Genomic DNA, 12,631 nt, shown 5'->3' on the forward strand with positions numbered 1-12,631 from the left:
CTGGCCTCTCGGGGGGTCCTCTGTGTGTGTTGTTTGTGCACACACCTGAGGCCTGAGCGGCCGTGGTTTCCATCTCCCTGCACACATGTCAGGTGCTGGCTGGGTCTACTCAGGGCTCTCTCTTCTTCCTCTTCCCGGTGGTTGTCCTGGGTTTCCTTCTATGGAGAGCAGCCAGAGCACCCCCACATGCCGTATGCCTGGTCCCTCTGCCTCGCTGTCAGTCCTGGGACACTGAGGCATGTCGGCCCTCGGGGGACTGCAGAAGGGGCCTGATGAGAAGAGGGCTGTGTGGGTAGATGGGGAGTCTTCTTAGAAGGCCTCCTCCTCCTCCTCCTCCTCCTCTTCCTCTTCCTCCTCCTCTTCCTCTTCCTCCTCCCCTCCTCCTCTTCTTCCTCCTCCTCCTCCTCCTCCTCTTCCTCTTCCTCCTCCTCTTCCTCCTCTTCCTCCTCCTCCTCCTCCTCCTCCTCCTCTTCCTCCTCTTCCTCCTCCTCCTCCTCCTCCTCCTCCTCTTCCTCCTTGCCCTGGCCACGTGGTCAGGCTGCAGAAGAGGAAGGACAGGCCAGCCGGAACATCAGCAGTGACCGAGCCCTGAGTCAGCTCTCACCCCTCAGAGGTCAGGATCGCTTGCACGTGGATTGATGAGGCTCACTGTGTCTCTGGCCCTTCCCTCTCTCTGGTTCTGAGTCCTTTCTCTGCCTCCTGAGGTTTCAGCCTGAAGGGCGGGTAGGCGAACAGAAAGGATGAAAATCAGAGGCCAGCTTGCCTTGTTGGAGAGCTTGGGAGAGCTTTGGTGGAGGGGTGGGGTGGAAGGCTTGACAGAAGTAATGCTCCCCTCCAGTGGTAGAAAGACCTGAGGTCGAGGAGAGCTGGTTTGGTTTCTTATGCTGTTTCAAATTTGCTGGGTGACTTAGGGCTCTGTTTCCTTACTTAAGAAACCAGGTGGGGGGCATCTGGGTGGCTCAGTTGGTTGAGTGTCTGACTTGGGCTCAGGTCATGATGTCAAGGTTTGTGAGTTCGAGCCCCACGTTGGGCTCTGTGCCGACAGCTCGGAGCCTGGAGTCTGCTACGGATTCTGTGTCTCCCCCTCTTTGTCCCTCCCCTGCTCGCACTGTCTTTCTCTCTCTCAGAAAATAAACATTTAAAAAATAAATAAATAAAAATTAAAAAAATAAAAATAAAAAAAGAACCGAGGTGGATGTTGGCCAGCTTTTTCTGCAAACGGCCAGATGGTACATAGTGGAGGCTTTGTGGGTCACGTGATCTCTTTTGTAAGCTACTCTGCCCTGTACCACAGATAATCCATAAACAAATGGACCTGACTGGTTTCTTTTTTTTTTTTTTTAATTTTTTTTTCAATGTTTATTTATTTTTGGGACAGAGAGAGACAGAGCATGAACGGGCAAGGGGCAGAGAGAGAGGGAGACACAGAATCGGAAACAGGCTCCAGGCTCTGAGCCATCAGCCCAGAGCCCGACGCGGGGCTCGAACTCACAGACCGCGAGATCGTGACCTGGCTGAAGTCGGACGCTTAACCGACTGCGCCACCCAGGCGCCCCCTGACTGGTTTCTAGTATTTACAAAACTGGAGATGGGCAGATTTGGGGACAGCCGATTGCTGAGCCCTGGACTAGGCGCTCCCTTACAGGTCTTTCCCCACTAGTGTTCTGAGATCTGTTATAGAGGCACCTACCCTGGCCTGGGTTCTGTTTGGAACGCTGACCGCTGTCTGACGTATCATCTATTTATTTGTGCGTGCATTTGCCAACTCTCCTTGACCAGGCAGTCAGTTCCATGAAAGTGGGAACTTGGGCCGAGTCCCGCGTGCCTAGGATGTCTACTGAGCTCAACCAATACGTGCAGAATGATGACCTCATCTCTAAGGGTTTGCGGAGGGCCCGGCTGGTGCTGGGCCAGCGAGGAGAGGGACCAGGAGGAGGGCCCCCGTCTCAGGATTGTGCGCTGTGATCCCGCACTCAGGGTTTGGACTCACGGCAGGGTCATTGTTTGACCGGCACACTCGGGTGATACCGGAGCAGACAGTCTCCACTGCCCGACCCGCCGTGTGCTCTACTTAACAACGAGTTGGTCAAGCCTGAAACTTCCGGGTTCCCCTTTGTTTCGTTCTGTCTTCGCGCACCCGGTCTGTCAGCGAATTTTGCTCATTCCGCCTTCTGAAACGTCTCAAGTGCCTCCGGTTCTCTCCTCCGTAGCCAGCACCCCTGCCTCAGCCTTGCTGGCTGCTGGCCCTCTAAGGTCAATTCCATGGCCATGGAGGCTACAGAGGGGGTCTCTTTAAGGTATAAAATAGGCCATCCGCTGCGCCAGGTAAGGGCACAAGCTCTGTGGACAGAGGGCTGGGTTGGAGCTGTGTGACTTTGGGCAAGTGCCTGACCTCTCTGAGCCTCAGTTTCCTCATTTGCAATATGAATCTTCCCTCAGAGGGATGCTATAAGCATTCGGAACAGCAGAGTGCGGGAAGGGCTCTGGGAATGTGTGCCAGGACCAGGTTTCCCAGCTGGTTAGGATCTTGTAGTGGCTTCCTGCTGCACTTAGAATAAGATCCAAACTCCAACCTCTGCCTGTTCGCCCCGCCCCGCCCCTGACTCCAGCTCGGTCTCCCCCTTCTCTCCCTTACTCCCTGTAATCCAGGATCAGCTTGCTTTGTCAGTTGCTTCAACACACCAAACTCACTCCTGCCTTGAGGCCAACCGGATGCTGTTCCCTCTGTCCAGAATGCTTGTCCCCTCACCCCTCGCGTAGCTTGTCCTTGGGTCCAAATATCACGTCCCTCAAGAGGTCGTCTCTCACCACCCTCGCCAACATCAGCACCCCCACGAGGCTCTATTATAGCCCCTTACTTGGTTTTTCTGTTTATTGCACTTAATATAACTTACAGTCTCCCCCATCCCCACCCCTTAATTTGCTGTTTACGCTTTTTCTTGCCTCCCTCACTGGAACCTCATGGCATCCTCAGCCTCTAGCACATTTTGGCACACATAAGGTGCTCGGTCGTTACTGTCAAATAAGTGAATGGGCTCTATCTGCCTTCGCTGTTTCCTGAATGAAGAAGTGAATGGATAAACACATAGCCATTGTTACCTGCTGCTCCCCCTGAGTTCAGTCCACCTCACCTGCCGGGTGACCCCTGTTGTGCGCAGCACGGATCTTATCAGCGCTGTGCAGAAGCCTTCTTCCATGGCTCCCTAGTTCCTTCTGAGACAAACACCCCTCTTCAGCCTGCTACCTGAGACCATCCGTAGTCTCCCCTCCCTGCCTCCCTCACCTCACATGCCCCGTCATTTAACCAAACTGGAGCCCCCAGGGTGTCCTGGAAGGGGGCCAAGGAGAGGGGCCTGTGTGCTGAGGAGCCTGAGGAGGGCTGGGGGGCCAAGGCTCCATAGAGGAGCGGGGAGGTAGCCGAGCCCTGCAAGGCAGACAAGGGCCAGAGTCGCTCTGGAGTTGGGGAGGCAGAGGGTGGCCAGGCCCAGGGAGAAGCTTGAGCAAGGGGGTGTGGGGGAAACGTGGGGGAGGGCCTGGAGCCCTGGGTGGCAGAGGGGAGTCCGGGGGTGCGGGTGGGAGTGCAAGCCACTGTCCTTTGCTAGGGATGTGGGATCTAGGGACAAGTGATCGACCTGGGGTGGTGAAGAAAAGCAGAGAAACTTTGAGGAGGGCCACCGAGAAACGGAGCCTCGGGAGAGGTGGCTTGGGGTCCTCTTGAAGGTGTGCCTGAAGGCCTGTGATTTGAGAGCTTGGAGCCGGGGCTCAGCAGACCACCCAGGCGGGATTTGAAAATTGTTGAATTTCAGTGAAAATTGTTTTGGAGGCAGAGATGGATGGATGTAGGCACGGGGTTTGGGACTACTCGAAGCCGGGAGACAAGAGCGTCCCAAGGCAGGAGTGTGGGACAGAGGAAACTCAACGTGCGGCTCGGGAGGCACCTCTGGTGGCGGAGTGCAGAGGTAGACTGAACTGCCTCGAAAGAGGAGGAGGAGGGGTGGCCTGGGAGTTCAAGTGCAGAGCGCTGGAGGGAAGGTGTGGCCGTCTCCTGTGGCTGCCGTGACCAGGCGCTCAGATGTGGGCACAGGATTTGCTTCTCACGGTTCTGGCGTCCAGAAGCCCCAAACAAAGAGGCCAGCAGGGCCATGCTTGCCCCCAAAGACTCTAGGAAGAATCTCGCTTGCCTCTTCCGGGCCCCGGGGGCTCCTTGGCACTCCCTGGCTTGTGGCCGTGCGATTCGGTCTCTGCTCTGTTCACGTGGCTGTGTCTCGGCATCCAATGCCCTCTCCTGCTTATGTGGACACCAGTCATCGCATTTAGGGCTCACGCTGGTCCCGTGTGACCCTATCTTAACTAATTGTATCCACTAAGACTCTATTTTCCAAATCAGGTCACATTCTGAGGTTCTGGCTAGACATGGGCGCTATTCAACCCATTATAGCCGGGGGGGCCCATGGTATAAGAAGCCTGACCACGCCTTGGTTATGGGTGGGCTGCAAAGAGGCCCCTTTGGAGGAGTCTTTCCCCAGAGCAGTCTGGGAGGGGTAAGGGTAAGCATGGAGGGCATAGGCTGCCTTTCTAAGGAGTTTGTGGCAAAAGGGAGGAGGGACCTGGGGCTGGAGGCAATGAGATCAGACAGGTTGTTTTCCTTAGCTAGATGAGAAGGAAAGCCAGCAGTGAAGGAGAGACGGAAAATGCAGGCAGGGAAGGCAAGTGTTCATGGTGCAGATTTCCTAGAAGTCAGCTTAGGCTGGGGGGAGAAGGTGTGCTCTACAACAGAGGTGGGGGAGGCAGGGAGGCTCATTCCCGAAAATCTCAGCCACTCTGCTTATCCCCTGGCGGGGATTCCAGAGGAGGTGTAAAAAAGGATCGCGGACTGGGGAGGGCCTCATGGGTGAGCAAGATTTACAGTGGCCCCGAGGAACCGGGGCCTGGAGGTGATCCATGAGGCCGAGCCTCGGTGGGCTGATGTGGGAACCGAGTACACAGGTCTGTCCTTTGAGTGGCTCGGTCTGTCTGGCCAGCATCTTTCCGGACCTTACTTGTCTGATTCTGACCCAGCTTTGTTCTGCCCTTGGGCCCCTGGATACCCCATCACGCCTTGGTGGATCCGGGCTCCCGGGTCCCTCACCTCTCTGGGCCCTGAAACTGGCATTGCCCAGCTGGCCCCCCCCCCGCCCCTCCACGCCCCCGTTAGCTTTCCTGGGCCAGTGCCCCCACAGGAACCCAGAGGCAGGAGGCCAGCTGCAGCCCTTGGGGACACCTGCCCTCGGCTCGCTTCGTGGCCGATGCCAGGGCGATGGCGCCTCCCCGCAGCATCCCAGGCCATAGAGCTCGGCCATCCGAAGGCAGCAAGTTTGCAGCAAACTATTCTTGGCTCCAGCCTGCTCGCTGCTGCTAATTTCATGCCCCTGTGATCCAGGTAACGCTTTGCTGCCTCGAGCTGCCACCCCCGGGCCTGAATCGCTTTTTCTCGCCCCGCAGGAGCCAGCTGCCTCTGCCGCCGCGCTCTCGAGGTGGGGGCTGCCCGAAGCTGCCTGGGAGCCGCCGGGCGGCCGGGCACCGAGTTAGTCTGCCGCAGCTCGTGACTAATTTGCTGCACTTATTTCAAAGTGCCCAAATAGCATTTAGGGGAGAAGCAGCTTAACCAGGGCCTGCCAGAGATAAACGGGCTCATTTCGGGGCCTCCCTGCCCGAAGAAACCTCTTTACCTGGACTCGGAGCCCAGAATTAAATTCTTCCAGAAGAGACGCTTAGCACGGAGCCTCTCGGCGTGGCGGAGGAGGGGGGACGCGTTCCCCGTCGTAAAATGGGCCTCACATCTGGCCAGCTGGCTCCGGTGGGTTTTTAAATTGCGTTTGCCGAGCGGCTCTCCCCTTTTCCCGGGGTTCGCAAACAGGGCCGGAGTGGGGACGGATGAAAATGAGTTTCTCATCTCCATCACGAGCGGATCGAGTGCCCCGCACCCAGGCCAGAGCGGCTCCCCCACTCCTAGCTGGCACCGCGGGGCCAGGCTCCGTGCCCGGTCTGGGTTTGGGACCCCACCTCCCCTCAACCCGGGGCGCGGGGCGCTGCCCGAGTTTGCACAGCCAGGAGAGAAGCTGGAAGCCTGCCCGGCTCTTCCCACCTATTATGTCCTCTGTACCATGGTCCGTGCTCCTCAGCGGACCGTGGCCATCCATTTCGGGTGGCTGACAGAAGTGACGGCTCTTCTCTGCAAATGTTTCCTTTTAACTCTGCTCAGAGCCACAGCCCTGTGGAAATGCCCTGGGGAAGGGACCGTTGGGGTTTAAGGAGAAGAGAGTGAACCGCAGAGGGGAGAGGAATCAAACCCCGTCGTTTGCTGGCTTGGGCAGGTCACCCGTGTTTAAGGGCTGGGGCAGAGAGCCGACGCCTCCCTGGTGGCACCTCAACTTCCACGAGCTGGTCCCTGCTCACTGCCGGGAAGACGCATGGGCTGCCCACGCCGGCCACTGGGGCGGCCCGGTGACATGCCTCAATCCCGGGGACGTCTGCGAGGCAGGCGGCCGCAGCTAGAGTGGCGAAATATCCCCCCACCCCACCCCTGCCCTGCCTGTATCAGGAGATCTGCCACTCGCCAGGTAGGCGCCTCTGTGCAGGTGATCGCCTCTGTGGGTCTCTGGCTCCGTATCTGTAAAACGGAAGCACATCAGCGCTGCCTTGCTCTTACAGGCTGCGTCAAGAGCAAAGGGCCTGAGGTCCGTGCAGGCCACGCGTGAGCGCTTTTGATCACTTGGCAGTTACCCGGTGCTCCGCAGGGGTTCCGTGTTGCTACTTGGGTTGCCTGACCAGTGCCAAGGATGACTTTTGGTGTTACTGCTGCCAGGGTGCTGAGCCCCCCCCCGAGCCCCCAGGTAACCGCAGCATGCAGGGAGATGGCTGAGGGCGGGGAGTTTAGGTTAGCTACACAACAAGAAAGATACTCTTTCTTCCTCAGCTGGGCCTCGCCTCCCACGGGCTTGGCGAATTCAGAATGGTGGCGGATGGGGCCACTCCCTGAGCACCCTGAAAGGGGGGAGGGCGTGGCGTGCCCTGGTTACATTCCTGCCTCTCCCAGCGTGTTTGGATTCAATGGTTTTGTCGCAGTTCAGCAGATTCCTGTCAATGCCCAGGAAGTCCGTTCCAACAAAGGAACTTCGTGAGTGGCGAGGAAGCATCCCTCCATGCCTTTGCACATGCTGTTCCCTCCTCTTGGAGTGCCGTCTCTCCACCAGCAGCCCCTCCTCCCCCCTCTGTCTGGCACACTTCCCCCAGTCTTTCAGGCTACAGTCTGAGAGGGCCTCCTGTGGGAAGCCCTCCGGCCCCTCTCTCTGTCCTCCCGCCACATCTCGTGTCCACTGTGCTCGAGCTATAGGATCGTGCCAGGCCACGTGTCCCCAGAGGGCATCAGGCACCCTGTCTTTTCTCTCTTATACACCAAGCCCCCAGCACAGTGCGGGGCACACAGGGGTGGCTACATGTTTGGTAAACAAGGGAAGGGGTTGTGGGCCGAGGGCCGTGGGATTTGCCTCTGGGTCTCCTGACGGCTTGGAGAGGCCTTGTCTTCTCATCAGGCCCTGCCCTACTGCATCCACCCACCTTCCGGCCCTGCCTTCTTGCTGAATCAGTTTTCTGCCTGCAGGAACGTGAGCCCTAGACCGATCTCCTTAGGACTTAGGTTTTCCATGGAAACCTATAAACAGGGATGCCGTGGGGCCCCTGGGTGGCTCAGTCAGTTAAGGGTCGGACTTCGGACTTCATGGTTCATGAGTTCGAGCCTCACGTTGGGCTCTGTGTTGACAGCTCAGGGCCTGGAGCCTGCTTCGGATTCTGTTTCCCTCTCTCTCTCTGCCCCTCCCCCACTCGTGCTCACTCGCTCTCTCTCAAAAATAAACAAACATTTGAAAAACAAAAAACAAAAACAAGGCTGCCATGTTGCACAACTATGAAGAGCTTCATTTATATCATAGCTTCAGGACTGGTGCCTCCTGTGGGTGTGGAAAGCATAGCCTCCGCTGTCACCCGAGGTGGCCTGGTGCCACTGCCCCAGTGTTCTCCTCATTCCTGCACTCCTGCGTGGCTGGAGCTGGGCGTTGGGGTCTTTGGGTTCACCCTGTTCATGGTCACGGTCGTCAGTCATGTTGGGGGGCACCTGGTGTGATAAATAACAGAGCCTTTTGAGGCAGCTCTTAGGAATCAGTCCCAAGTGCAGGCGAACTATGGCATGAACCATCCCCAGCCATCGCATGACATAAGATTGCCCCATGGGATGGAGATGACAGGTTGCTTTGGAGGGGGCAGGCCTGTTACCAATGTTTTTGAACCAGTATTCAGACGTTTTTGCATTTCCCGGGGTAAAATAGGAGACGGTGGCCCCAACATCCCTTGGAAGAAAACGAGATGAACCCAGGAGGGAAATGCCAGCTGCGAGCCTGCAAAGGGCATCATCCAGGATGGAAAGGAGGGCCTTCACTGGGGGATGCTTCTTAGAAAGAAGCCCAAGGCCACACGTTCCATGCCAAGGCCATCTCAGGGTGTGCAGTTCTAGGGAAGCAAGAGTGAGGGAAAAGGGAAGTGAGGCGGAGATGAGAGAGAGAAAACGCAGGCCGCAGCATTATTGGGCTGGCCACAGCTTTGCGACGAAACACAGCTGGCTGCTCAGGCGCCCAGCACACATCCAGAGAAGCCACGGGGGCCACCGCATTTTTGAACAGTTGGTTGGGGGAGACGAAAGTCAAGAAGTTTATCTCTTGTCTCCTCTCCATTTCCTGCCTCTCACTGGTCACAGCCTGCCTCGCGGGGCTTCGCCTTCCTCGACTTCGGGGAGTGTCACCTGACCCTTCTCATTGTCACCCGGGGAGCAAGAGCCTCTGGGACGCAGCCTGGCCAGGACCCGGGCACAGGGGTCTCTCCTCAGCAGCCAGCTCCTTCTCTGGGGGCAGCCGTGACAGTGGCTTTATGACCGGGAGGTCAGGTAGCGAGGCAGATGTCCTGAGAGCCAGGCAAGGTGAGCAGATCTGGTGGTGGCCCATGAACTGAGTCCTGTTTCTTGGAATCTGTGCACGCCACCCGCAAAAAGGATCCTAATTTCGGAGGATTTGACAAGGACCTCAGCAAGCATAACCTTTGTCCCCCTCGTGGACAGACATATTGGTCTTCGTGTCTGGCAAGATCATGCTCAGCTGTCCCTGTTTCCGATGAGACGCTGAGTTTAAACTACAAGAAGCTGGCGATACTCAGGAAAACCCCGATAGCAGGACCTCAGCTGTCTAAAGCCCTCTTTTTTTTTTTTTTTTTAATTTTTTTTTTCAACGTTTTTATTTATTTTTGGGACAGAGAGAGGCAGAGCATGAACGGGGGAGGGGCAGAGAGAGAGGGAGACACAGAATCGGAAACAGGCTCCAGGCTCTGAGCCATCAGCCCAGAGCCCGACGCAGGGCTCGAACTCACACACCGCGAGATCGTGACCTGGCTGAAGTCGGACGCTTAACCGACTGCGCCACCCAGGCGCCCCTAAAGCCCTCTTTAATTAGGAATCTATTGCTGTGTAACGAAATACTACACACTTTAGTGGCTTAAAATAACGCATTTATTACCCCACGGTATCTGTGGTCCAGGGGGCGGGGCACAGCCCTCGGCTCCGGGTCTCACACGGCCGCCATCAAGGGGGTCACCAGGGGTGTGGTCTCGCTGGAGGCCCGGCTGGAGAAGGATCACTTCCAGGCTTACCTGGATTGTTGGCAGAATGCAATTCCTTGCTGTTGTGGTAGGACTCAGAGCTTCAGTTCCTTGCTGGGTGTTGGCCAGAAGCCTCTCTGAGCAACTAGGGGTCACCTGCAGTTCTTGCCACATGGGGTTCCCCAGCATGGCCACTTGTGCCCTCTAAGCCACCAAGGGAGAGAAGAAAGGAGACCAACGAGACAGGTGCTACCATGTCGTGTAACATATCCCCAACACACGATCACAGATGTCGGTGGCCCCTTGCTTGGTCAGAAGCAAGTCACAGGTCCCACCCACACTTAGCAGAGGGGATCACATACAAGGGTGTGAACACAGGAGGCTGGGACTGTGGGGACCATCGGGAGGGTCTGCCCACCACACCTCATTTTGCTAGAACTCTATTCACAGGCAAAAGCGGCAAGTAAGTAACACCCCCCCCCCCCCCCGCCTGCATGTTTATATCAGGAACTAAGTTTAAAAAAAAAAAAAAAAGACAGCTCCCTGGGGTATGCTGAGTCAACCCACATAGCCATCTGCAGTCCCCAATCTGTACCAGTAGAAAAATGGCCCAGGGTCAAGTCCATTCTGCCCCTTCTGTGTGCTCTTTGTGAAGCAGAGAAAAGAAGCTCTGTCAACAGAAAGGGAGTCACAAGCCCTACTCGGGCGTCAATATTTAAAACCCTCTCCAACATTAGAAGGATAATTTTCTGCTTAAATATCGACAAACCGGAACATTCAATTACCTAGAAAATCCCCGTTCCTAAAATGTTCAGGGAACCTGAGCTTGCTTGAAAAAACAAAGACAGAGACTCTGCATCCCATGTGATGGTCGTTTGTAGACTGGCCACGGAGCGAGCAGCCACTGAGTAAAGAGAGCCTCGCCGGGGGCTCGGATTTGGGGCAGGCTCGGCCCCCACCTGCAGCTGTCTCTTCCTCGGGGCCTTTCTCCATGGTTCCCGCCTGCCACCTGCCTGGCCTCACGTAGGCTCAGCCACTGTGTCAAGACGTAATTGACTGAGTGCCTCGGACCAGTCCAGGCTCTACTGAGCCCATCAGGGCAGGAACAATGAGGTAGCACCTCAGAGGAGGAAGGCTATTTCTAAGGCTCATGGTTGATGGGCCGCACTAGCTGTGATTATCATTTTAATTGCAAGGCCACCACAACCTGATATTCAGGGTGCAGATTTCAAAGACCGCAAAGCACTCTGCAGGCTTAAAAAGGGACCGTGGAACAATCCGTTGCAGACCAGGAGGAGCTCGTTATGGTATCTTTCCTTCTTGCACTCCACGCTGCGGTCAGACTCCCCCAGAAAGGACAGATCTGACCCTCTCTTTCAAGGTTTGACTCCGTTCCCACCACTTCGGGGACCTTTCCCCAAACTGGTACTCGCTCCCATTCTCTCTCGTGATCCGCCTTCCTGGTCCCACTCCCCCCACCCGGAACCCCTTATAGAACACACTGCTCCTACCTCTGACTTGGCAAAAAAAAAAAAAAAAACCCACGGAATTCTGACATCTCTTCCTGTGGTGTTTTGAGATGAAAATACCTTCACACTCTATCCTACACTCCCAGTGGGATGCTTCGTTCTTAACGGGCAAGAAGCATGTCTCATTCTCCGTAGTGATCCCTACAGTCGCCACACTTCTTTGCACATTGGCAAGCTTTTGCACACATTGTCCTTTGTGCTTGGCACATTTGTAACTCAAAATGTTTCCTCAGTGAAGTCAATCTGGTGAGCTTTCCAGAGTAGAATACTCACAGCTTCTTTTTTATTTTGTCGAGTAAACAATATACTCCATATAAAGCCCTTGTATTTGGCACACAGTAAACGCTTAATACGTGTAATCTATTACCACGGTTCAGAACCCATGATCGTTACCAACCTGGGGTTCGTGGTGCAACGTACAACAACCAAAGCCAAGATCTGTCAGCCTTTTCTAATTTTTTTTAAGACAGGTGTATTGAGAGATACCAGATACACAGTAAAATCTACTCTGATGAGTGGACAGTTCTCTGAGTTTCGAAAAACGCTTTCGGTTGGGGTGCCTAAGTGGCTCAGTCAGTTAAGTGTCCGACTCGTGATCTCGGCTCAGGTTGTGATCTCATAGTTCATGAGTTTAAGCCCCGAGTCAGGTTCTGTGCTGATAGCCTGGAGCCTGCTTGGAGTTCTCTCTACCTCCCTCTCTCTGCCCCTACCCCACTCGTGCTCATTCTCGCTCTCCCTCTCTCTCAAAATAAATAAATAAACTTAAAAAAAATTAAACACACACACACACACACACACACACACACACACACAGTTGCCCTACAGCTTTCATAATCAGGATTTCTTTGTCGTGTGGTCTCATGTACACTTCGTCTGGAATAACCCAGAACTGCTTCTAGAAAAATGCCCTTTGTCCTCATCTTGGCCAGTCTAGGAGCCATTTTCCAAAATGGCTTTGACCTTGGGTAGCAGCTCTATTGAGGAAGCAAATCCAGAGTTGGAACAAAGTTTCCCTACAGGGATCAGTCTTGGTGTGTGTCTTTTTTTTTTTTAAACTAACTTTTTCATGTTTATTTTGAGAGAGACAGACAGAGAGTGTGCTTAGCAAGGAGCCCGATGCAGGGCTCGATCCCATGACTGTGAGATCATGACCTGAACCTAAGTCAAGAGTCCGACGCTTAACCGACTGAGCCACCCAGGCACCCCTGGGTTGGTGTATTTCTCAGAGGCCTACTTGGTTGCAGGAACATGAGAATGTGGCTGGGTCACAACACGCATTTGGATAACTGAAATTTGGCAGTGGGCAAAGAAGGCCGGTGGGGCACAGTCTTTCTGTGTATACGTGCTCACAGTTGAGTCCTGTCCCCATTGCCTCCCCTGTGGATGGACACGTAGAAGAGGTGGGAGTGGAAAAAAAAAAAAAAAGA

The 12,631-nt window shown here is 55.2% G+C and overlaps 1 protein-coding gene across 2 annotated transcripts in view; it reads left to right on the plus strand.

The window, feature by feature from the left end:
* The window catches only part of SLC29A3 (solute carrier family 29 member 3), a 43,584-nt gene that overhangs the window by 12,290 nt on the left and 18,663 nt on the right, over positions 1–12,631 (plus strand). The window lies entirely within an intron of this gene.

This window comes from Prionailurus bengalensis, chromosome D2 (assembly GCF_016509475.1).
Source record: "Prionailurus bengalensis isolate Pbe53 chromosome D2, Fcat_Pben_1.1_paternal_pri, whole genome shotgun sequence".
Lineage (NCBI taxonomy): Eukaryota > Metazoa > Chordata > Mammalia > Carnivora > Felidae > Prionailurus > Prionailurus bengalensis.